We start from the raw sequence: 25,259 nt of genomic DNA, 5'->3' as shown, positions 1-25,259 counted from the left end.
TGAGTCTTCTCACTATACTATGTAAGTTTCTAATTTGTCTTTGTGACTCTTGCATGAATGACTGTGGTTGGATCACAACACTTGTATGAAAGATTTTGGTTAAATCACAACACATGTATGAAAGACTGTGGTTGGACCACAACACTTGTATGAAATATTATGGTTGGATCACAACACTTGTTTGTCTATGTGACTTGCATGGAAGACCATGGTTGGATCATGGCAGAAAGGTTACTGTTGGGCTGTAATCTGGGAGTGATTGTGAGACTATGGTTGGATCATAGCGTTCACATAAGGTTGAAATACACCCCTAGGGTTGGGCCCACTGATATGTATGGTATGTGGTTTAATAGTTTCGTGTATTTCCAGTTCCAAAGGGAAGGGCACAGCTTGACTGCACAACATCCCCTAATGGCCTTTTCTATACTGATTATTACCATTTTACTCTGATATTTGAGAGATACATTTTACTATGATTATTTCTGAACAAATGTTTGTATGGATTTGATGGGTTGAAAGTAAAAAAAAATACTAGTATTTTTAGGATGTTACAAGTTGGCATCAGAGCCTTGGTTTGAGGGACTCGGGCACAGTCACAGGTGCGTCTGAACTCAAACTAAGGAATTGATAATCCTTTTAAAAGAAAATAAATTTTCTAAAAAGATCTTTACAAAGAAAGGCGTGTGATGCGTGTAATCAGCTAAGCTCAAGTAAGTGATTACCAAAATACCCATACATGAGTATTATGCGTTTATGTGAATTGCATGCTAGAATATGGCTAAGGATACCTTCAAGAAATGCATGATAGAATTATATGATTTGTGTGATGCCTTGTAGCCTAGGAGGGATTTGATGTTATGCATTACTTGGAGTTGATATTGGTAAAGTTAATTGCTAAGTGTATATTTAAAAATTGTATACGATTAAGATCAAATAGACTTAGAATGATTGATTTAGCCTTATTTCCTATTCCTTATCTGGTTGTGGGCATAGGGTAGAATCATTATTCGACAATCTATTTGATCCAGGATTGTTCATAATTTGCATTCCTAAGGAAACCAACGGTGTTGGTAGAGGTTCCTAGTATTGTAGAAGCAAGTAAGATGAGGATTACAAAGAGAGACTAGGGAGTGTTGTAGCGAGATGTGTATGTTGTTTAGCATAGGGCTCATGATAATTGTCGTAGTGGATTGACTTAGAGGATTCGCGATGATTCTTGAGGAAAGTACGGATATGTGTGGAAAGTAGTATTGGGCTCGTACTACTGAAAGCACAGGATCCGTACTCGAGTCAAGGAAAATCGTGAAGATTCTAAGGAGCTTGTAGTGTGAGAGTTCCCTCGAGTATGTGTTGATCATTTGTATGATGTCTTTCAGTATGGTGATGGCTACCTAACATGGTGGCAATTCTATTGATGGCCTTGATTCCTGCACTGGCTCTAGCGAAGAACCGATTGATGAGAGGATGTGTGAGTTTATCACGTCACCAGCTAACATAACCATGTATCAGCATCTTATGGTTAGTAGGGAGAATGTTAGGGCCTTTAGTACACATTGGATTGAGGAGATGGAGGGTGCCTTCTGCACCATTCCCTACCCCATAGAGGCCAAGGTTCGGTTCGCTTTGAATCTTTTGTGTCATGCAACAAAGAGTTGTTGGGGTTTGATTGCGTAGACTATTATGGTTACTGAGGTAGAGACCATGACATGGGATGAGTTCATGATCCGTTTCAGGGAGAGAGATTTATTAGGTCTGTAGTATGTGGTGGCCGGGGATATGAAGAATACGAAGTACCATTCCATAATGAGGGAGGATACCAGAGAGTTCGCCATTGTTTCGGCCTGCAGGAGTCCAGAGGATTTGATCGACAGAGCCCGGGAATGGGAGATCGAACTGGGGCATTGGATGTAGAGGAAGTTGATTCCAGTTCAGACAGCAGAAGGCTTAGCTAAGAAGCCCAAAAATTTGATTCACGAGCTAGAGGCCAGCAGGGTCGGGGCCATTACGGTAAGTTTGGGAAACCGCATGATGGAGTGTGTCAAGCATGTGTTTTAGTTTTCTTCAAGTGTGGTGGGATTGGTCATATCAGCAGGGAGTGCACTCTGGGATCGAATCCCATTTGCTTCCACTGTAACTAGACGGGCCACAAGAAGGCTGACTTGCCGGGACTAGCGAGTGGAGCAGCAAGGACACACATTCCAGCTACCCTGAGTATTACCGATGGCCACGAGGACGGGGCAGAAGCTCCGGTGGTGAGGAGCCGATCGTTTCAGTTAAAAGTCGAGGATTTTCATTCATTCCTTACTGCTTCCATTATTTATGTTTGTGATTTTATGATTGTGTAAGGATGTTCTTAGTGGTTAAGTTATCCACTCTCGTTCTTCTCAATTTCGGTGCTACCTAATCATTCATACCTTTTGCGCTTGGCAAGAAGTTTTGTGATGCTCCGGGAATGCTAGTTTATCCAATGGAGGTGGAGATTTTTGATGGTTGCTGTGGGGAGTCTGAGAGTTCACCAGAGTTATGTTCTTGAGATATTCTATGAAAGGATCATCTTAAGTTGTGAGTCAAGGTGGGTATGTGTTTGGTTGAGCCTACTCAGATTTGATTGTTTGCAACAACAGTTGGTAGTGGTTCGGACCCTAAGTGGGGGAGAACCATGTAATCTAATTCGGAGGATCAACGAACAGTGCAATTTTGTGGTTTTCATACCTTAGAGCAGCGAAATCCACGGTTCCATTATGTGAGACCTTTGGTTTATAATTTTTTCTACACAAGAGAAGGAGGGTGAGCTACCATCGAAAGTACTCATGGTTAGGAAGTTTTCTTATTTTATTTCTTGAGGATTTAACATATTCCCTTATGGTCATAAGGAATTCAAGGATTGATCAAATTGTGAGCATAGACCAAGTTGCCGATGGGTTTATGACTTCAGAGACGCGTGTGATGTTCTCACATTGGAATCTGTTGGGCGAGGAGATTGTAGGAGTTAGCAGTTTCTTTCGGGAACGCCAAGGATTAGGTTAAGAGGCACTTGATCCATATAGTTTGAATATCAGTTATCGATATATTGGTTGGCTAATAGTGTGGATCGTTATCTCTGGTCAATATCGGCAGTATGTGATTGTTGATCAACTTCAAAGTTCGATATGAATATTTCTGTTTGGGATCCGTTCAGCCGTATACAAGATCGTTGGGTTTATTTGTGGAGTTATTATTCTTCTAGGCACATGTTAGGCAGTTGTCCTTGGATATGGGAAGTCCGAATGTCGGAGTTGTGTTGCTTAATTATCAGGTGTGACCTCGGGTCTACGTATAGATCGGTTTTGGATGTCTCGTCCATGGGGTTGGTATTCAAAGACAATCCGATTTGGGTTCTGAAAGCATTCTGGCTAACTTTGGAATCTTCCTCCGAGCGGGGAGTTTTATTAGATAAGTCGGGCATTGGTAGGATTTGTTCGGTTTATCTAAGATTAGGTTATTGCTTTGAGTTAGGAAGGTTTTATGGTTGTAGATGCTTATTGATGTAGGATTGTAATCATAAGTTGGAACTTCTGGGGTCTTGGCATTATGAGTTGTATTCATATGTTGGAGCTCTTGACTGTTGTTTAAGGAATTTGAATTATCTTATGCTTGGTGATTTTGGGCTTAGATGTTAACAACCAGATGGTGAAGTTATTGGGTTGGCTTGGAAATTCGAGTGGTTACAAAGTCGTTAGAGTTAGCTAAATCCATATGGGGGAGGACCGCTTGAGAATTTTCCAAATGCAGGTCATCTCGGAGGTTCATATTCAAGGACAGGAAGGTACCTGGTTTTGGATGTTATCTAAGTTGAAGCTTATGTAAGGAACGATGTTTAGCATTCATTTGTAATCGGGACAGCAGAGGTTGAAGAATCAACGTTATCTCGTCTGAAGGATTGAAGCATTGGCAATGGCGCAAGTCTGGGTTAGGGGTTGTTTGGTAGCCTCTTAATGAACAAATTAAGAGGCAAGCTCTTAATTTTTCAGATTAAGAGTGTTTGGTAGCATATGAATAAAAGCCTCTAAATTTTATAAAAGCCTCTTAAACTTTTAGACTTGGGCTTGTATCTGAAAAGAAAAAGAACGTGTCATTCCCTCTTTTACCCTCTTACGGATTCCAAAACCACACACCCGCCTTCAGATCGCCTCTTCCGTCTCATCCCTCCTCCGACCATCTCGAGCGCCGATCGCTTCTTCTACCTCCTCCGGTCGCTGACCTCCCTAAATCGACTCCCCTCACGACTTCTGACGCTAAGCTCCGACAGCCTCCGCTAGCACCGCCAGCGACGACGGCCTCATGTTGCAGGTAAGTTTTTTTCCCTGGAAATAAATTCTCTGTAAATAGATCGAATGTTCTTCTTCTTTTTCCTTGAAAACCGATTCGTATAATTGAAATCGATTGACAACCTCATCAGTCCTTGATTTTTTATTTTCTTTGTATTTCTGTTATTGAGTTTTCTGAGATCGGTTTTCTGAATTGAAATTGATTTCTCCATAACCATGGGTTCCCAACTCTACCCAAGTAGTTTCAAGAACATCACAAACTATTATAAGCTGATCACCACCACCCACTTTACTTGGGACATTATGATACATTGCTCCAGGTGAAGATTTATTATATAAATTTATTTATGTTTGTAATCTTGTTTATATTCATTTAATTTGGTTATTGATTTATGTTGCAAAATATATGTTTACAAACTTGAAAATAATGGAGTTTGATGTGTATAATTATGGGGGTGTGTTGTTGGGGCTCATAACCAGAGGAGGTTGAAAAGATTGTAGATGGTGAGGTTTTTTGTTGATTTCACATTGAAACCTCGTGGTTTTGTAAAAAAGGAGAGGGTGATATGGACAAAGAACTCATGTAATGATTAAATGGAACATATTTATTAATTTTGATGTTCTTTTGGTTAATATTGATGTTGTTTTAATAAATTTTGATGTTGTTTATATGATTTTTAATGTTATTTCGGTGGAATTGATGGTTATAGTTTTAAAGTGGTAAGGTTGGAAATACAATGTTGTAATTGGAAAAAATAATAGAGAAGGGTAAAATGGTCATTTTTGTTATTCAGCACAAAAATTCAGGTGTTCCAACCAAACAACATCTTAAAATTAAGATCTTAAAAATTCAGACCCTCTTAGAAATTCAGACCTCTTAAAAATTCAGATCTTAAAAATTCAGATCCTGCCAAACAGCCCCTTAGTGTTTAGGTGTAGGTTGAGGGTTGTGTAAGGACCTTTCTGCCTGTTTTTTTCTGATTAAGGATTTTGGGTTTGGAGGACGACCCGAACACTAGATAGGGTTTAGTAGGCTAGGGGTCCGTCTCATGTCAATCTTGTTTGCTACCCTTTTAAGTTTGATCGGAAGACCACGGGGGAGCCCATAACAATTTTGGAAGTGTTGTAAGACTGTGGTTGGACCACAGCATTCACATGAGTGAATCAGACTTGTCGTTGTCCATTTGTTGGTTTGTTAGTCTCCCCTTGCCTAGACTTAAGAGATGTTAGAGTCGTGTTGATGTATAGGCTAGGTTAGCCTTTGTCTGTCAAGAGTTTGGGTTGGAATTTTGTTGTGCGACTGTGTCTGAGGTTGTTAGCTTCAACATTTGGCAGTGGATTCCATTCAACAGTTATCATGCCAATATTAATCAACCTCCCTTCGAGATGTTGTATGGGAGGAAGTTTCAAACCTCGGTTTGTTAGGGCGAGGTTGGGCATTGAGTTATTGGGAGTACTGAGGTAGTACTCATGAATACTGAGTTGATAAAGCAGGTACGCAATCGGTTGCAGACCGCACAGATTTGCCAAAAGAGTTATGCTGATCGGCGACATTCGGACATCGAGTTCCACGTCATAGATCTTGTGCCTCTGAAGGTGTCACCTTGGGAGGGTGTCATCCGGTTCATGAGGCATGCTAAGTTGGGCCCCAGATTTATTGGTCCTTTCAGGGTTAATGCCCTGGTGGGCAAAGTTACATACCGATTGGATTTACCTGCCGATCTTAGTCAGATCCACAACACTTTCTATGTCTCCCTACTACGGAAGTGTTTAACCTATGATTTCGTAGTAGTACCCTTGAATGACATTCAGGATTGATGAGTGCCTAAACTGTGTAAAGAGACTGATTGTGATCCTTGAAAGGAAGACGAAGACCTTGTACAACAAGGTGGTGGGTTTGGTGAAGGTGCAATGGTAGCACCGGAAAGGGTTCTGATTGGACTTGGGAACCCGAGGAGGAGATGGGGGAGCATTACTCGTCGTTGTTTGCAGCAACACACTTCGAGGACGAAATCTGATTCAATTGAGGGGGTGTAACATATAAATCCTCTAGGTATGAAAATTAAAGTAATTTTTGAGTTTTGTGTTGGCCACGACGTGGAGGAGGTATCCCCACAACGTGGCATGGCCGCTTAATCGCATATCTCAAATTGGTTGCCATGTAGTGGCAATCTATTGGCCATGATGCAGCATCAGTTTTTGGGAAAACCCTAATTTCGGGCTTAAGGACCAATTTAAGGGAAGTGATAGCCAGGGTTCATCCACCCTCATCACCCTTTACCTCCAAGAGCATTGAAGAAACCTTAACCCTCTCTCTCCTATATTTGAGCTTATTATTGGTGTTTTGGTGCACTTTAAAGGAAGAAGAAGAAGATTTGGTGCAAGGATCAAGCAAGCAACACCTCCCATCTTTAAGATCATTTTCTGGACCATTTCTAAGAATTCAAGCTTTCATCTTTATGGTTTATTATCTTAGATCTAGGTTTTTTTAGCCCATTATGGTCCATGGTTTTGATTAGGGTGAGTGGATGGAAAGTTTTCAAATTTATGGCCTTTTCTATGTCCCATGAGTATTATATCCTATGGATCTATGATTTGGATGTGGGTTGTGAACTTTGTATGAGTTTTTGGTCACATTTCCACCTTTTTGACCTAGCTTAGGTAAAGGATATGCATGTCTATAAAGTTTAGATTTTTATGATCCTTTAGTGTCCCTAGAAGTTTTCTGGAATGTATAAGTTTAGGGCTTAGTGGATTAAGGTTTGAATCCATTAGGTTGTCCAAACCTATAAACCACGACATGGCGAGTAGGCTACCATGATGTGCGATTGAAGAATCTGTGTGACAACCCCAATTTCACGGCCAGAAAAGACCGATGTGTTTATGCTTTATTTGAAAATCAGAGTAACTTTTTAAAGAAAGTGTTGTAGAATTTGTTCCCAAAAATATGATAGAGATTTTATCAAAGCATTTCTGAAGAAATCTATTTCATTATATTAAAACCGCAAGATGTCATTGTCAATACAGATCAAAATCATAAACTGAAACAACATAGGCCTTACAACATTAATTTATATCTACTGGCCTATAATCCATAAACTCTCATCCGATCATCACATTTATGCTCTTGTGCCACTACCTATAATACAAGAAACTTAGTGGGTCAGGCTTGAGAGCCTGCTGAGCACATAGGGTTTTCAACCCACAATAATGAAGTTTATTAGTTTCATCACATCAATCAACCCGATTACCCATTCCCGTTATACTCACTTTCTGTCCCTAAAGCATCTAATTCAAGGGACCTAGCCTAAGGATTTTCATCGGGATAGACATTACTGCTAAGGGGATACCTCAGTGATATATGTCCGTAAGGCAACCATGAGTGGGGATGGACTACACCGGTGAACACATCGTTCACAAACACCTACAGGTTGCGAGCCTGCTAGCGTTCCACTAGACTGTCTAAAATAGTCTGTGGTCGTCATCTATACACCGCTAGATGACTGGATCATCGTAAACATCGAGGCCTCTTATCATTTTATTTTATCACACATCAACTATTTCATCTACCCATGTTCTACCCAACATATTCGTAGATATAAAATACATGTACAGTTTAAATCATTTAAAACATGTATAAATCGTTCATCCAGCATATATATCAAGAACACAAATAATATGCACACATAGCACGTATTTTATATTAAATACTTCATACCTATGTGTAAGATGAAAGTAACTATGCAGTCACTTGTTAAAGGGATGATTCCCACCTCGGGCAGCGCTTCACTTCTAATAATTAGTTTTCCTTCGACGAAACCTAGTATGATTACCACTAGATTTTAGTCTAAAATTTATCGCGACTATTTACGAACGTTATTATTTTATAAGTGTTAAACAATACTTTTCAACCACTATGTACAGACATTGGCCAGACATGAAACACCGGAGGGCATGACCATTTTGGCATTGTAGCACTATTGAAATCCAACAACCTTATGCGGCCTTTCAAACCAGATTCCCCGTACCGCGAGTAGCTAAAAGATATTATAATAACACTTTATATTTTATAATACTAAGCACATATATTGTTTATAGGTTCATAATAACGACTCATGACTATAAATATAACTTACGCTAAAAACATAATAGTGTAGCTTAACCTACCGGATTTTTAACGAAAACCGGGAAATTACGCACGCAGAACTCCGACTCTAAAAACTTTTTTCATCGGATTTTTGACGACTCGGAGTTTATCTATCGCACCCTAAAACTAGGAGAAATTGAACAAGAAATAAAGAAGGATTCTAGAGAGAGTTTAGAGGAATGGTGTAAGAAAATATGAAGAATTCATCCTTTATTTATAGGGGTTTGATCATAGAGTAGACCCTAAGTTTCGTCCGTATCTTCCGCATACGAGATTCGTTTTCTGCGTTCTTTATATCCACATGTTGGTATTTACGAGTACTACAACTTTCATTTAGACCTCGTCGGTTAATTCTCATTCTATCTCAGATTTACAAATCTGTATCGAATTTATCGCGCTCGAAGAGTAGGGACTAAGTTTCGTCCATATCTTTCGCATATGATCTCTATTCTCGACCTTATTTATATCCACGTGTTGTTATTTACGAGTACTATGACTTTCATTTAGACTCTATCAGCTAATTCTCATTCTATCTTAGATTTACAAATTTGTATCGAATTCGCCGCACTCGAAGAGTAAGGACAAAGTTTCATCCATATCTTTCGCATACGAGCTCCGTTTTCGACTGTCTTTTTATCGTTGAGCTCCTATTAACAAGATCTTCAATTCTTGTTTAGTTTGTCTTGGCTAAAAATCGACAGATCTAAAATTCGATTTCTGGGTTGTGCACTGCTATGCTAAATCTTAAAAAAATCATAACTTCCTCACACGAAATCAAATTTAGACGTTCTTTTTATGCACGCTCTCGGTTTAACGTATACTACGACTTTTGTCTAGATCGCTAAGGCTAAAAAGTATTTTATCGTAAATTCACTTTTTACGATTCCCGGTGTCGTGCCGGTTTTGCCGCAAAACTTCGACATGTCATAACTTCTTCGTTATAAGTCGGATTTCAGCGTTCCTTATATCCCCAAAATCCTTGTTACGACTACTTCAACTTTCTTCATAGATATTGGGTATGTGTATTAGTTTATTTTTTATGCTTATTTTTATTACTATTTTATTACATCGTTATAAATAAGTATAATGCACATAAAATCACATAAATCACATAATACTCAAATAATTCTTCTTTATTACTTCAAAATAGGTTACAATTGTTGACCCTAACTATTACATCATCATACTAATGCTAAGCCAGGAACACGTGTGTTACAATTCTCTCCTCCTTAGGATGATTCCGTCCCAGAATCATGCATCAACAAACAGATGTGGATAGCGACTAATCATGTCACTCTTTATTTCCCAGGTGAGGTTCGGGTCATTCGTATGTTTCCATTGCACTAGCATTAAGTCGACCATCTTGCATCACAACTTATTTGTCTTGCGGTCAACAATTGCCTAAGGCTCTTTGATTAACCTCTTATTTCATCCATTCATAATTCCAAAAGTGGAATTACATCGGGAACTACTCCCGTGAACTTCCTCAAATAACCCACATGGAAAGCGTTATGAATACCATCTAGTTCTTCTGGCACTTACAGCTTGTAAGCTTAGTTCCCAATCCTTTGAAGAACCTTGAATAGTCCAATAAACCTTGGACTCAACTTTTCTCTCTTTCCAAATCGTATAAGTCCCTTCTGTTGGACTAGGTGTCTAAGCCCATAACTATAATTGGTATGTACTTGACCAGAGAGTAGCATGGTCCATTTCGGGTTGCATTCACCAGCGCAATTTGATAGGATGGATATTTGAGAAAGAGGTTTTTGTGATTTATTAATGTATTGTAAGTATAATATATTAAATTAAGAAATCATATTATTTAATTAGTATTGATCAAAAATTAATTTGGAATTAATTTAGTGATCAAAAGAGACTAATTAAATTAACATGGACTGATTATGTAAATCAGTGATACATATGTTTTGGGCTATTGATCCATGATGTACTAAGTTTATGTGAGAGCCCATGAAGAGTTAGTCCATAAGAATTATTGGATCATAAGCCTAAGTTTAAGAATTAGGGTTTGCATATGACTCTTGGAATTCTACACTATATATGTATTTCCCTAAGCCTAAAACCGGACCAATGAGTTAAAAGGAAGACCTAGCCGATTTTGTGTCTCCAAACCTCTCTCTCATATTCATCCAATTGTTCATGGTGTGTTGTTAACCGTTTGAGGCATCACACTTGAGGTGCTAAGCTCTTGAAAGTCAAAATTCAACAAGCTACAAAAAGAGGTAATATTCTAACTAGTTTTATGATTCAAATATCAAATGTATGCTAGTTATAGGCTTTATGCTTTGGATAATTTTTATTGCATGTATAACTATAGAAAACTTAGATCCAAAGCATTAGGGTTGGATGTGCACCATAGGAGTGTTATAGTACTTAAAACCCAACAGTGGTATCAGAGCCATGGGTGTTTTCTGTTATATAGAAGCATTGCTTAATTGTTCAAATCTGGAAAAACTCGAAAAACTGCACTCTGAAAGAGGGACTCGATGAGTCCATACAAGAACTCGACGAGTCCATAATCTGACTCGACGAGTCGGATAGCCTGTTTGCAGTTTTTCAGGGTTTTTTGGCCAAAATTGGATTTGGATCATTACATTAAACTGTTTCGTATCATAAAATCTATTTTTTCTGGTATAGTAACGGCTATCCTCATCCAATTAAAAGATAGTTGTCATTTTTTAAAGATAATTGTTAGTTTGAAACTACTTGCTATAAGAGTTGCATTAGGTCAAATTGGTAAAATATAAAGAATCTATGATTATTTTTATTATTTTTAAATTTGATCTAAATGTTTTGAAGAGTTACAAAACTTTTCATCAAGTTTAGGAACTCAAAAGTTTTTAAGGAGTTACAAAATTAAGTCCATAAGTTATGGAATCCAAAAGTTTTCAAGAGTTTCATAACTTGCCCTCAAGTTATGGAATATGAGAAGTCTCATTCATGAAAACATTAACTCTTGTAATTGAAAGGTTTCATAAGATGCAACTCTTAGGTTCATAACTTAAAAAATTAATTAAGAAGTTTTAATTTTGAATTTTTATATTTAGAACCTTGATGCTTTGAATAGTTCAAATTACATCTTTATAGATTTCATTTAATTAATTAAAGCGTTTAATTAAAAGAGATTAATAAATCCATAATCACATGGTTCAAGTTTAATTAAATTAAGAGTATAGTTTAATTAATAGATTCAACCACAAAGTATTTTAAAAGTTTAAAATACACCTTTATACTATATAAAATTAAAAGTTTAATATATTATATGTGTATAAGTTAAAAAAGTCAGTCTTACCGTTAGTAGGCCTCATTCACGAAGTTGGTCTATAAGGAGTGTTTAAGGAAGCGGCCTGTAAAATGACCGCCATTGGGTATCCATTCTTACCCACCGCACCCCTGACCGGTGGAGGGTCGTTAGCCGAACGGGTTTGACAGGACATTTAAATCCTCATTAAAAGTATAATGAAATATAAAGTAACTAAACCTTTTATAAATTCCCAATCTTAGTTACTTTAGGAAAAATGTGAATTTGGTGCTAATCCATGAAATTGCACATTGCACCTTATTAGTCAATTAGTAGAGCGAGTGTGGTTAACCGGCACACTAATGTGAACTAATGAAGGATGGAAATGAGTTTCTCGTAAATTATCATTGATCAATGGAGCGTGTGTGGTTAACCGGCACATTGATTAGGCAGTTAATGACATCGAGAGTACCAAGCTAATATGCATGGTTATTCACACCTTGTTTGTGATCCTCGGTATCCCAGTCACAAACTTGAAGGGCATAATCGAGATTAAATATGCCATTGAAAATTTCAATGAATCTCAACGAATCTAGGAATTTCAATTCATTTAAAACCTAAAATTCATTTTCGTTTTTCATGGTGGAAATTGGTAAATCATCATTTACCTACCTTCAAATATTTTACAATTGGATTACGGCATCCCTCTTCCGAATTGTAGAATATTGTGTTGGGTCCTAGCCTTAATATTTCATTATGGGTGTTATATTAAGGACTTCAATCAACTAACTTGAATTTCTCCCTTGTAGATGTCTAGTTCAGACAACTATGGTCTTTCCGAATCTTTTGGAAAAAGCTTTCCACATGAAGATGATATTCCTCAATATCATACTTCACTTCCTCCACCTCCTCCAATAATTCTTCCTGACCCACATGTTCGTCGACTTGAAAAATTCAAGGTCACTCAAGCCCTATTGGCTAGCAAACACCAAGATGGAAGGTCTGTGTGTGCACATGTCTTGGATATGAAGTCACACATTGATAGGCTGGGAATGTTGGGTGTCGTTTTCCCAAGGAAGTTGGTTGTTGACTGGGTTCTTCAGTCACTTCCCGAGTCGTATAGCCAGCTTGTTAAACACTACTATATGACAGATCACGACGTGACCCTTATGGATCTTACCTATTTGCTAATTGTTGCTGAATCAGCAATGATTTGGCGTACTGATCAAGCAAATTTGATTGGAAGATCTACATAGGCAATGACATAGATAGTCCAGAAAAAATCCCTTCTCCTATGGGAAGGGAATTGGCTATGGTTAAAAGATTTGACCATAAGAGAAAATCCAATTCTGAGATACTTCCATGTGCAAATGCTAAAGAGTCCACTTGTTTCTACTGCCATTTGAAGGGACATTGGAAGCGAAGCTGCCCTGACTACCTGAAAGATCTAAGAGAGGATGAAGTCAAAGAATTTAATTCTGCTTCAGGTAAGTCCACTATCTAACTCTATTAAGTTCCTATTTGTAGATTCTTAATACATGATGTGATAAATTACATTTTGATGTTTTGTAGAATCGAAGGAAGCTTAAAGGAAGAAGCAAGTTGAGTCTGGTCGCGAATCAGATTTTTGAGCTGCTGCTTAGGAGTTATGATAGATTGCTTAGAAATATTTAGTAACATAGTTTTCATTTGTAATTGCATTGTAAGGACAAGTTTTTCCGCAATTATATAAATAAATAAATTTTAGATTTTATCTTGTTTTATATTTCCTTACAATGGCATTTGTGAAAATTGATGTTTGTATGTATCTATTTTAGCAATATGGATTTGATTCTTTCATTTGTGTTTGTATGTATCTATTTTAGCAACATGTATTGTATGATGAATGAGAACCGTCGTCTTTGGGAAATTAAGACTAATTCCTTGTTCACATGTATATGTGATTCAATTGACGGACTAGGGGATCGGGTACACTAGGTTGTGCACTGGTCAGGTCCACCACAAAGAACGATAAGACTATTCGTCATGATTTACTAAAAGTTTAGTAAATATGGTTATGCTTACAAGATTAAGTGTAATTCTGAATCATTGAAAAATTTTCAATGTATGGCGGAACGAATAAGAAGAATAAAATTAGGTAGAAAGATAAAAGTTTCTCCAATCTGAAAGGAAAGGAGAGTACTTGAGTATCGTGTTTTATGATCATCTTAGTGATTATGAAACCATATCACAATTGGTCCTCTAAGGACATCTTGGTGCATTTGTATGGCTAAGAAGAGTAATCGTGAATTGTTGAAATGGTTAAACCAAGAAGATGAGTCATACTTCGTTCCAAAATCAAGTCTTAGAGTCATACTCCAAGATTGTGACTTGAGTGACATAATCTTAAGAAGGTTTATAACACATTTAGAATTGGTAGTTGTGATGTCTTTAAGACAAAGACCAACTAAGACCAATTGTATGAAGTGTTTTTCCTTAATCAGAATCCGCACTAACTCTTGAATATTTGTTTGTCAAGGAGTGTTTCTTGAAAAGAGAATCTTATATGTCAAGAAGTTAGTGGGAGTTTTAAACATCTTGAAAAGTTTCAGGAACTAATTAAGAATAAACCATTGTTTATCACTAGCACACGACTTGAGGTTTGTAACCCATCGTATTGACATATTCTTGTTTATATGCCCATTCCAGTTGAAGTTGACTATGCATGTGAGTTCTATGAGTTCTCAGTTGTTTACATAAGGCAGTGCACTTTGATTAGTGAAAGTTCATTGATCAGTAAGGGTGAGCTGCTAAGCAACTTGGAAAACATGGTAGGCCCTTGTGCTGCCAAGTGGCAAGAAATTAAGATTGAACAAGTTCAGTCCATATGAGGTTGAGTTTGTTAGAGACCTTATCTTATGGTAATGGTTGGAAATGACAGATTCACATGGATAGGAACACATACACCATAAAATCTAAGTTTCATAAGGTTTCACTCCAATTCATGAAAATGATTGTCAGGAAACGCTTTCACTAAGTAGATTTTAAGGAGATAGCAGTTGTGTTAATTGTGTTCTCAAATTCGATTATGATTATGGCATCCCTCTTCATAGTTCGAATTGTGAGAAATGGCAAATAGTTTGAACATTCGGAACTTATTGATGTAAGTTCTGAAATAGTTTAGACACACATGAGTTTTCTAATAAAACGTGTATGAGCTTAGATAAAAGATTCTCGAAGCATCTCGTATCAGAAATCTGAACTATGGAAAGAAATTCAATAAACATTTCTGGAAGTCCAGCTGATTTCTGGATACATGTCAAATCTAGTGGGAGCATAAGTGTTATGCTAGTAAGATAATAATTATTATGCTAGTAGGAGCATAATTATTATGGTAAGTGTTACGAGTTAGCAATACTATTTATAGGAAACAAAGTTCTAATTTGCAAAGTTGCAAAGGTTGAAAAGTTGTTTCGCTATAGTAAGGGAGAGCATACTTATACTTTATTTCGAATCTAAAAGTTTAGATTGAAGTATTAATCAAACTTAGTCATGGATATATATGAATACCATTTTGAAATATTTCAACATTGGAAATTCTATATATAGAAATATTATAGCAAAAGAATGGTCAAGTATCATGTCTTTATGTAAGACATTATGAATCGTGTCCCATATGCTTCGGATATAGGATCGATTGCATATGCTATAATATTCACGTGTTCTAATTTTCCAAATGCCTAGGGCATTAAGAGGGAAAAAGGACTAGAACCGGATATGACTAAAGTGGTTAAACAACTGTCAAGGACAATCTAAGGTTCGCTAAGGATTGGTTGCTTTAGGACAGTTGGAAGTATAGTAATGAATGGACCATATTGACATGATTATGAATAGACAGAATTCTATTAATATGCATTGTCATATGGCAAATATGGAAATGTTTTCATAATGGGAGTTGGATAGTAAGAATCTATGTGTAGATTAGAAACTTTTATGCAAGAAGGATGTTCAAAGGAATGTATTTTGAATTTGAGACTTCGCTTCCTTGGAATTGTTTTGTTATCAATCTCCAGTGGAAATTTTTGTAATATCGTTGGCAAAGTCTCTGTGACTTTGGTACCACGACATTACAAAAGGAATCATTGCATGATAGTTTAGAATCTAACACTTGTGATAAAGATTTGGAAGTGTGAAATGAGTTTCATTGGAAATGTCTTCTTTTGATCTATTTCACAAAGTAAGGACCATAGGTAAACATAGTGTGCATGTTTGGAGCATAGGATAACTATTGTTTTAGCTCAAGTATTAAGTTGATTGATCGAACCATTATGCAATGAATAATGTGTAATCAATATGGTGACTAAATAAAAGGTGTTTTATTTATATTCAATAGTTTTGAGACCATATTGGATTCCATTATTCTTGTGTTTCACTTCGTATGTTTTGACTTCCTGGATAATAAGATTATTCAAACCATCCACAGTCGATGATACTTTGGAAGTAGGTATTGAGGCAAGACTGTCATGAATCCGTCTATAGATTGTCTAGAGTGTTTAGACATAGCACAAGTTTGCTACAGTGTTCATGAGTACTCCTAAAATAAGATTTGAGTATTGGATTAAACCCACGCTCATCTGAATCACTTCATGGATTTCATCATGAGTGATTGTGAGACGATAATATCTTATATTCTTCAAATGGAGACATATAGTTGCAGTTTACAAGTCGGTTGCACATTGATGATATGAAAACGCACCAGTAACTTGGTGTTATAAAACGTATCATTGTGTGTGATTTGATGAGTAAATAGAGCAAGCATATGAGTCGAAGTTTATCCATTCCTTTTATCCTAAGGGGATAAAGTGATATCTGTGGGCCCCTCGATGATTTAGTGATGACAACCATAAGCGCTTGGCCAAGCCTGGACTGATTTGATTTGTTCAATTAGTCAGTCGTCATAAATCGGAAATTAGGAAACAGTACATGAACAGAGAGAATGATTCTAATCCATGTCTCAGTTCATACGATATCTAGAATAGAGGAATATATGATTCATTATCTAATGGACGCGTCAGAGTTTGACAACGACTTTTAAGAGCTACGATTGCTAGTCGATTTTAAGTCGTACTTGCAGTTATAGTTATTAGACTTATCCAAGTGGGAGACTATTGGATTAGGTGTCTAAGCCCATAACTATAATTGGTATGTACTTAACCCGAGAGTAACATGGTCCATTTCGGGTTGCATTCACCAGGGCAATTTGATAGGATGGATATTTGAGAAAGAGGTTTTTTGTGATTTATTAATGTATTATAAGTACAATATATTAAATTGAGAAATCATATTATTTAACTAGTATTGATGAAGAATTAATTTGGAATTAATTGAGTGATCAAAAGAGACTAATTAAATTATCGGGGACTGATTATGTAAATCAGTGATATATATGTTTTGGGCTATTGATCCATTATAGACTAAGTTTATGTGAGAGTCCATGAAGTGTTAGTCCATAAGAATTATTGGATCATAAGCCTAAGTGTAAGAATTAGGGTTTGCATGTGACTCTTGGAATTCTACACTATATATGTATTTCCCTAAGCCTAAAATTGGACCAATGAGTTCAAAGGAAGACCTAGCCGATTTTCTGTCTCCACACCCCACTCTCATATTCATCTAATTGTTCATGGTGTGTTGTGAACCGTTTGAGGCATCACACTTTGAGGTGCTAAGCTCTTGAAAGGCCAATTTCAACAAGCTACAAAAAGAGGTAATATTCTAACTAGTTTTATGATTCAAATATCAAATGTATGCTAGTTATAGGCTTCATGCTTTGAATAATTTTTATTGCATATATAACTAGAGAAAACTTAGATCCAAAGCATTAGGGCTGTATGTGCACCATAGGAGTGCTATAGTACTTAAAACCCAACACCTTCCACGGTGAGACTTTAAGCAAAACTGAATCTCCAACTTCGAATGTCATCGGTCATCGCTTTTTGTCAGCATAGCTCTTTTTGGCGATCTTTAGCTACTAACATTCTTTCTCTAATCACTTTCAGCTTTTCAGCAGTCTGATGGACTATTTCGGGGCCCATAAATTGCTTTTCTCCGGCCTCAAACCAACAAGACGGCGTACGAAACTTCTGACCATACAAAGCTTGATAAGGTGTCATCGAATTCTAACTATTATTATAGGAAAACTCTACCAGGGGTAAATGCCCATCCCAGTTACCTTGGAATTCTAGGGTACATGCTCTTAGCATATCTTCCAATGTTTGAATCGTTCTTTTGCTCTGACCATCAGTCTGCGAATGGTAGGCTACACTCGAACACAACTTTGTACCCATTTCTTCCTGTAAAATCCTCCAAAATATTGACGTGAAACGACTATCATGATCTGATACAATCGTTAAGGGTACACCGTGAAGTCTTACTAACTCCTTCATGTAAGCATTTGCAAGCTTATCCATAGACCATCTCTCATTGGCTACTAGGAAGTGTGCACTCTTAGTGAATCGATCCACGACAACCCAAATCATGTCGTGACCGTTCTTCGTCATGGGTAGTTTAGTCACAAAATCCATGGTGATGTCTTCCCATTTACCCATGGGTACAGGTAAAGGTTCTAAACTCCCATACGGTTTCTAATGTTGTGCCTTAACTCTCGCACATGTTACAAATATAGCCACATAGTTTGCAACATCGAGCTTCATTGTCGGCCACCAGTAGTAAGGTTTCAGATTCCTATATATCTTAGTGATACCGGGATGATTCCAGTACATGGTCTTGTGAGCTTCTTCCATTAGAAGATCCCTTATTCCTCCTATCTTAGGCACCCAAATCCTATCCTGGAATACCTTCAATCCTTGATTATTCGTTCCGAATACCAACATTTTGCCTAAACGTTCTTCATTTCGGTCATTTTTCTCTAAAGCTTCTTCCTGGAGCTTTCTTCATGCTTTCCACAATTGTTGAGACAACTTCTATTCTTAACGCTCTTCGCCTTTTTCTTTCAAGGTTTACTTTTTGACTTAGAACATCAGCTATAACATTTGCTTTACCAGGGTGGTAAAGTATCTCACAGTCATAATCCTTGAGCAACTCTAGCCAGCTTCGTTTCCTCATGTTCAATCCTTTTTTTTATCAAAGATATACTGAAGACTTTTATGATCAGTGAAGAGTTTTCACTTTGTGCCATAAAGATAATGCCTCCATATCTTTAATGCAAATACTACCGCTGCCAACTCCAGATCATGAGTGGGGTAGTTCTTCTCGTGCTCTTTCAATTGTCGAGATGCATATTCTATCACCTTATCTCTCTAGGTCAGAACACAACCTAACCCAACTCCAGATGCATCGCTATAGACTGTGAAGTCTTCAACGCCATCAGGTAAAGAAAGAATCGGTGCTTCACACAACTTCTTCTTTAGCTTCTCGAATGCTTCTTCATGTTTCTCATTCCATGTATAGGTAGCTCCTTTATGGGTCAAAGTTGTCAATGGAGAAGCTATCAAAGAAAAGTCTTGGATAAATCTTCGATAATATCCAGCTAATCCCAAAAAGCTTCGAATCTCCGTGGGATTGTCTGGTCATTCCCATTTCATCACAACTTCAAACTTTGTTGGATCAACCATTATCCTTTCTTGGTTAACCACATGACCCAAGAATTGTACTTCTCGAATCCAAAAATCACATTTGGAGAACTTTGCGTACAACTTCTCCTTCTTCAAAACTTCTAACACTTCTCGCAGGTGCTTTCCATGCTCCTACTGGCTCTTTGAGTAAATTAGAATGCCATCTATGAACACTATCATGGATTTATCGAGGAATGGTTTACAAACTCTCTTCATCAAATCCATGAATGTTGTTGGTGCATTGGTTAGTCCAAATGACATAACCAAGAACTCATAGTGTATGTATCTCGTTCTGAATGCAGTCTTCTCAATATCTTGCTCTCTCACCTTCAGTTGATGATATCCTGACCTGAGATTGATCTTTGAGAAGTAGCTCGAACCTTAAAGTTAATCGAACAGGTCATCAATCCTTGGCAATGGGTACTTGTTCTTTGTCGTTACCTTGTTCAAAAATTTATAATCTATGTACATCCTCATGCTTCTATCCTTCTTCTTCACGAATAACACCCGAGCTCCACAGGGTGATGAAATAGGTCTAATGAAACCGTTGACCAACAATTCCTGAAGTTTCATTATAAGCTCCTTCATCTCTGTCGGTGCTAACCGATATGGTGCTTTCGCTATTGGTGTTGATCTTGGAAACAAGTCTATTCGAAACTCTACTTGTCTATCAGGGGGTAATCCAGGAAGATCGTCGGCAAAGACTTCCGGATAGTCACATAACACTAGTATTCTTTGTATCTCCTTCTTCTCATTCTTTGCATCTATCAAAAATGCCAAGTATGATGTGCATCCTTTAGACAAACATTTTCTGGCTTTCATCAGGGAAGATTCCAGAATTCACTCTACGTTTGTCCCCGTACACCATAAATGAATCTTTTCCAGGTGGGTTTACTCTTACTATCTTCTTCTTGCATAGTATCTCGGCATCATTGGCGCTAAGCCAACCCATTCCCAGTATGATGTCGAAACCATTCAACTCAATGGGTAACAGCTCCTCATGGAATTCATTCCAGTTCAAATCGATGACGACGTTCTCAATGCAATCGCTAACAGGTATGAATTTGCCACTGGAAACTTCTACAATTAGATCATTATCAAGTTTATCTACAAGCAATGCTAGTCTTCCACCAAATTTGTGCGATATAAAGGAGTAATTTGCTCCCGAATCAAACAATATATTGGCAGTCAATCCATTTACGAGAAAGGTACCTGAAGCATCTACTGCATCTTTTGCGGCTTCCAATCTCATATGGAATGCTCTTGCATTTGGCTTTCGTGGAACATTAGGGCTTGCTGCCTCGTTCTTCTTCGGGCAGTCCCTCGAAATGTGCCCTTCTTCGTTACACCCATAACAGACCTTCTTGTTGAATGTGCACTCATTAGCATAATTCCCAGACTTTCCACACTTAAAACAAGTGACCTCCCCATCATATTTTCCATAGTGCTTCTTTTTGCACTTCTCTCACCACTTAGCTTCACCCCCTCCTCCTCCAAATTTCTTCGAACCAGACTTCGAGAATTTGCTCTTTTTGTTGGACCTTGAAGATCCATCAAACTTCCTTTTCTCACCCAGTTCAACCTTGTTGGAGGCTCTTCCCTTGATCATCTCCTCAACATACTTGGCAGCCCAGATAGCTGCCTCAAGAGTAGGTGACTGGCGTACTGGCACGACATACTCCCATGTTAGTCCTTTCTTATACTTATCGATTTTTGTTAGCTCTTCAGGGACAATGCGTAAAGCAAACTCCATTTTGTCTGTAATGGCAGTGGTATACTCGTTAATGGACATGTTGTCCTTCTTCAGTGTCAGAAACTGATTCTCGAGTTCCAACATTTTTTGGGTTGAGCAGAACTTGCGTTTAAAGTGGACCAAGAACTCTTCCCATGTCAGTTGTAGTGGCTCATTGGGGCTTATGGTTTTCCCCAAGGTGTCCCACCAGCGAACAGCGCCACCCCTAAACTGACGCACTGCAAAAGTGATTTGTAGCTTGCCCTTGCAACCACACGTTATGAAAGCTAGCTCCATTTCAGATATCCAGTCCATAAATCCAATTGGTTCTTCTTTCCCAGTAAAATTTTATGGCTTGCAAGTTGTAAAGTCTTTGGACTTGCATCCATTCCTTTCAACCCCTTCATCTTCATTGATTCTTCTAACCACTGGCGGTTCAGCTCGGCCAACAGTACGGCTGTAGTTTCCTTCTTCTGAATGCCCCTCATTCAGTTTAGGTTGTTCAACATGCACAGTAGGTTCATCCCTATTCTGTTGAGGTAGATGCATTGTCTCTTCCATCTGGTGATCCAACATCATTTGAATCATGGCTTGTACTCCTTCCATTGTGATTGGCTCGGGTGCAGCTACTACTTCTGGTGCACGCTCAATCACACGTGGCTCGTGCTGATTGTTCCCATTAGAATTTCCAACTCCTCTTAGAGTTCTCACCATGTCGACCTATACACCAAAGTAGGTGAATTGAGATCTTTATTTACAATAGACGCTTAATTCCTCCTTGTCACTTCGAAAAGTTACATGCTAGTTCTAATACCGTAATTTATACGTTTAGAATTCTGAACACATAAACTTTTCAGATCCGGTCGGTAATAGACCATAGATCCGATCAATTAATAGCATATAATACATCTTTATAGCTAACATAAATCATTTAGCACATAATAGAAATTTATGTATCTTTCCTAAAATAAGCTAGTGCTCGTGTCTAAAATATAACAGACACTAACCTCACAATCATCACTTAGCATTCTAAGTTTAAGTCTAGAAATCCTACAAATTCCTATCGCTTAAACTAATGCTCTAATATCAATTGTGACATCCCCAATTTCACGGCCAGAAAAAGACCGAGTTGTTTATGCTTAATTTCAAAATCATAGTAACCTTTTAAAGAAAGTGTTGTGGAATTTCTTCCCAAAAATATGATAAAGATTTTATCAAATCATTTCCGAAGAAATGTATTTAATTATATTAAACCTCAGGATGTCATTGTCAATACAGCTCAAAAGCATAAACCGAAACAACATAAGCCTTACAACATTTATTTATATCTACTGACCTATAATCCATAAACTCTCATCCGATCATAACATCTATGCTCTTGTGTCACTACTTGTAATACAAGAAACTGAGTGGGTCAGCCTTGAGAGCCTGCTGACCACATGGGGTTTTCAACCCACCATAATTAAGTTTATTATTTTCATCACATCAATCAACCAGATTACCCATTCCCGTTATCCTCACTTTCTGTCCCTAAAGCATCTAATTCAAGGGACCTAGCCTAAGGATTTTCATCGCGATAGACACTACAGCTAAGGGGATTCCTCAGCAATATATATCCGTAAGGAAACCATGAGGGGGGATGGAGTACACCGGGGAACACATCGTTCACAAACACCTACAGGTTGCGAGCCCGCTAGCGTTCCACTTGATTGTCTAGAATAGTATGTGGTCGTCATTTATACTCTGCTAGATGACTGGAACATCGTAAACGTCGAGGCCTCTCATCATTTTATTTCATCACACATCAACTATTTCATCTACTCATGCTCTACCCAACATATTCGTAGATATAAAATACATATACAGTTTAAATCTTTTAAAACTTGTATAAATCGTTCATCCAGCATAGATATCAGGAACACAAATAATATGCACACATAGCACGTAATTTATATTAAATATTTCATATCTATGTGTAAGATGAAATTAACTATACACTCACTTGTTAAATTGATGATTCCCAACTCAGGCACCACATCGCTTCTAATAATTTAGTTTCATTCGACGAAACCTAGTATTATTACCACTAGATTTTAGTCTTATATTTATCGCTGCTATTTACGAACGTTATTATTTTATAAGTGTTAAACAATAATTTTCAACCACTATGTACAAACAGGGGCCAGACATGAAACACCGGAGGGCAGGACCGTTTTGGCATTATAGCACTTCTGAAATCCAACAACCTTATGCGGCCCTTCAAACCAGATTCCCGTACCGCGAGTAGTTAAAAGATATTATAATAAAACTTTATAATTTATAATACTTAGCACATATATTTTTTATAGGTTCATAATAACGACTCATGACTATAAATATAAGTTACACTAAAAACAGAATAGTGTAGCTTAACTTACCAGGTTTTTAACGAAAACTGGGAAATTACGCAGGCAGAACTCCGACATCTAAAAACTTCTTTCGTTGGCTTTTTTATGACTCGGAGTTTCTCTATCACACCCTAAAACTAGGAGAAAATGATCAAGAAAGAAAGAAGGATTCTAGAGAGAGTTTAGAGGAATGGTGTAAGAAAATATGATGAATTTATCCATTATTTATAGGGGTTTGATCGTAGAGTAGGCCCTAAGTTTTGTCCGTATCTTCCGCGTATGAGCTCTGTTTTCTGCGTTTTTTATATCCACGCATTGGTATTTACGAGTACTAAACCTTTCATTTAGACCCCGTTGGCTAATTCTCATTCTATCTCAGATTTACAAATCTGTATCGAATTTATCGCGCTCGAAGAGTAGGGACTAAGTTTCGTCCATCTCTTTCGCATATGAGCTCTATTCTTGATGTTCTTTATATACATTTGTTGGTATTTACGATTACTATGACTTTCATTTAGACTCCATCAGCTAATTATCATTCTATCTCAGATTTACAAATCTGTATCGAAGGCACCGCGCTTGAAGAGTAGGGACTAAGTTTCGTCCATCTCTTTTGCATACGAGCTCCGTTTTCGACTGTCTTTTTATCGTTGAGATCCTATTAACGAGATCTTCAATTATTGTTTAGATTATTTTGGCTAAAAATCGACCAATCTAAAATTTGATTTCCGGGTTGTGCACTGTTGTGCTAAATCTTACAAAATTATAACTTCCTCACACGAACACTCTCGGTTTAACGTATACTACGACTTTCGTTTAGATCGTTAAGGCTAAAAATTATTTTATCGTAAATTCACTTTTTACGATTCCCAGTGTCGTGCCAGTTTTTCTGCAAAACTTCGACATGTCATAACTTCTTCGTTATAAGTCGGATATCAACGTTCCTTATATCCCCAAAATCCTTGTTATGACTACTTCAACTTTCTTCATAGATATTGGGTCTATCTATTAGTTTATTTTTTACGCATATTTTTATTACTTTATTATTACGTCGTTATAAATAAGTATAATGCACATAAATCACATAATACTCAAATCATTCTTCTTTATTACTTCAAAATAGGTTATAATTGTTGACCCTAACTATTACATCATCATACTAATGCTTAGCCAGAAACATGCGCGTTACAATCTGTGACTGTTTGTTCGGCTAGCCTCCACGACGTGGCTAAGGATTTGCCACGGTGGTGCTACCATATGGAGTTGACTTTGACAGTTGACTTTGACCATTGACTTTAACCGCTAAATTTGTGACTTAGGAGGTATATAACACTTGTTCGTTGGCTATGAGAGTTGTTAGTTGCTGACTATGTCTGCGAGGTGAGTCTTCTCACTGTACTATGCAGGTTGCTAGATTATCTTTGTGACTCTTTCATGAAAGACTATGGTTGGATCATAACACATGTATGAAAGACTGTGGTTGGACTACAACACATGTATGAAATATTGTGGTTGGATCACAACCCTTGTATGAAAGACTGTGGTTGGATCACAACACTTGTATGAAAGACTATGGTTGGATAACAACACTTGTTTGTCTTTGTAACTTGCATGGAAGACTATGGTTGGATCATAGTGGAAAGGTTGTGGTTGGGCTATAATATGGAAGTGATTATAAGACTATGTTTGGATCATAGCGTTCACGTAGTGTTGAAATACACCCCTATGGATGGGCCCAGTAATATTTATGGTATGTGGTAATTTAGGGAACTTACTAAGCTTTGTGCTTACGGTTTTATGATTTAAATAGTTTC

Source organism: Lactuca virosa, chromosome 8, assembly GCF_052849685.1.
Source record: "Lactuca virosa cultivar CGN04683 chromosome 8, Lactuca_virosa_CGN04683_v6, whole genome shotgun sequence".
NCBI classification, from domain to species: domain Eukaryota; kingdom Viridiplantae; phylum Streptophyta; class Magnoliopsida; order Asterales; family Asteraceae; genus Lactuca; species Lactuca virosa.
Note: the sequence above shows the minus strand (reverse complement) of the source record.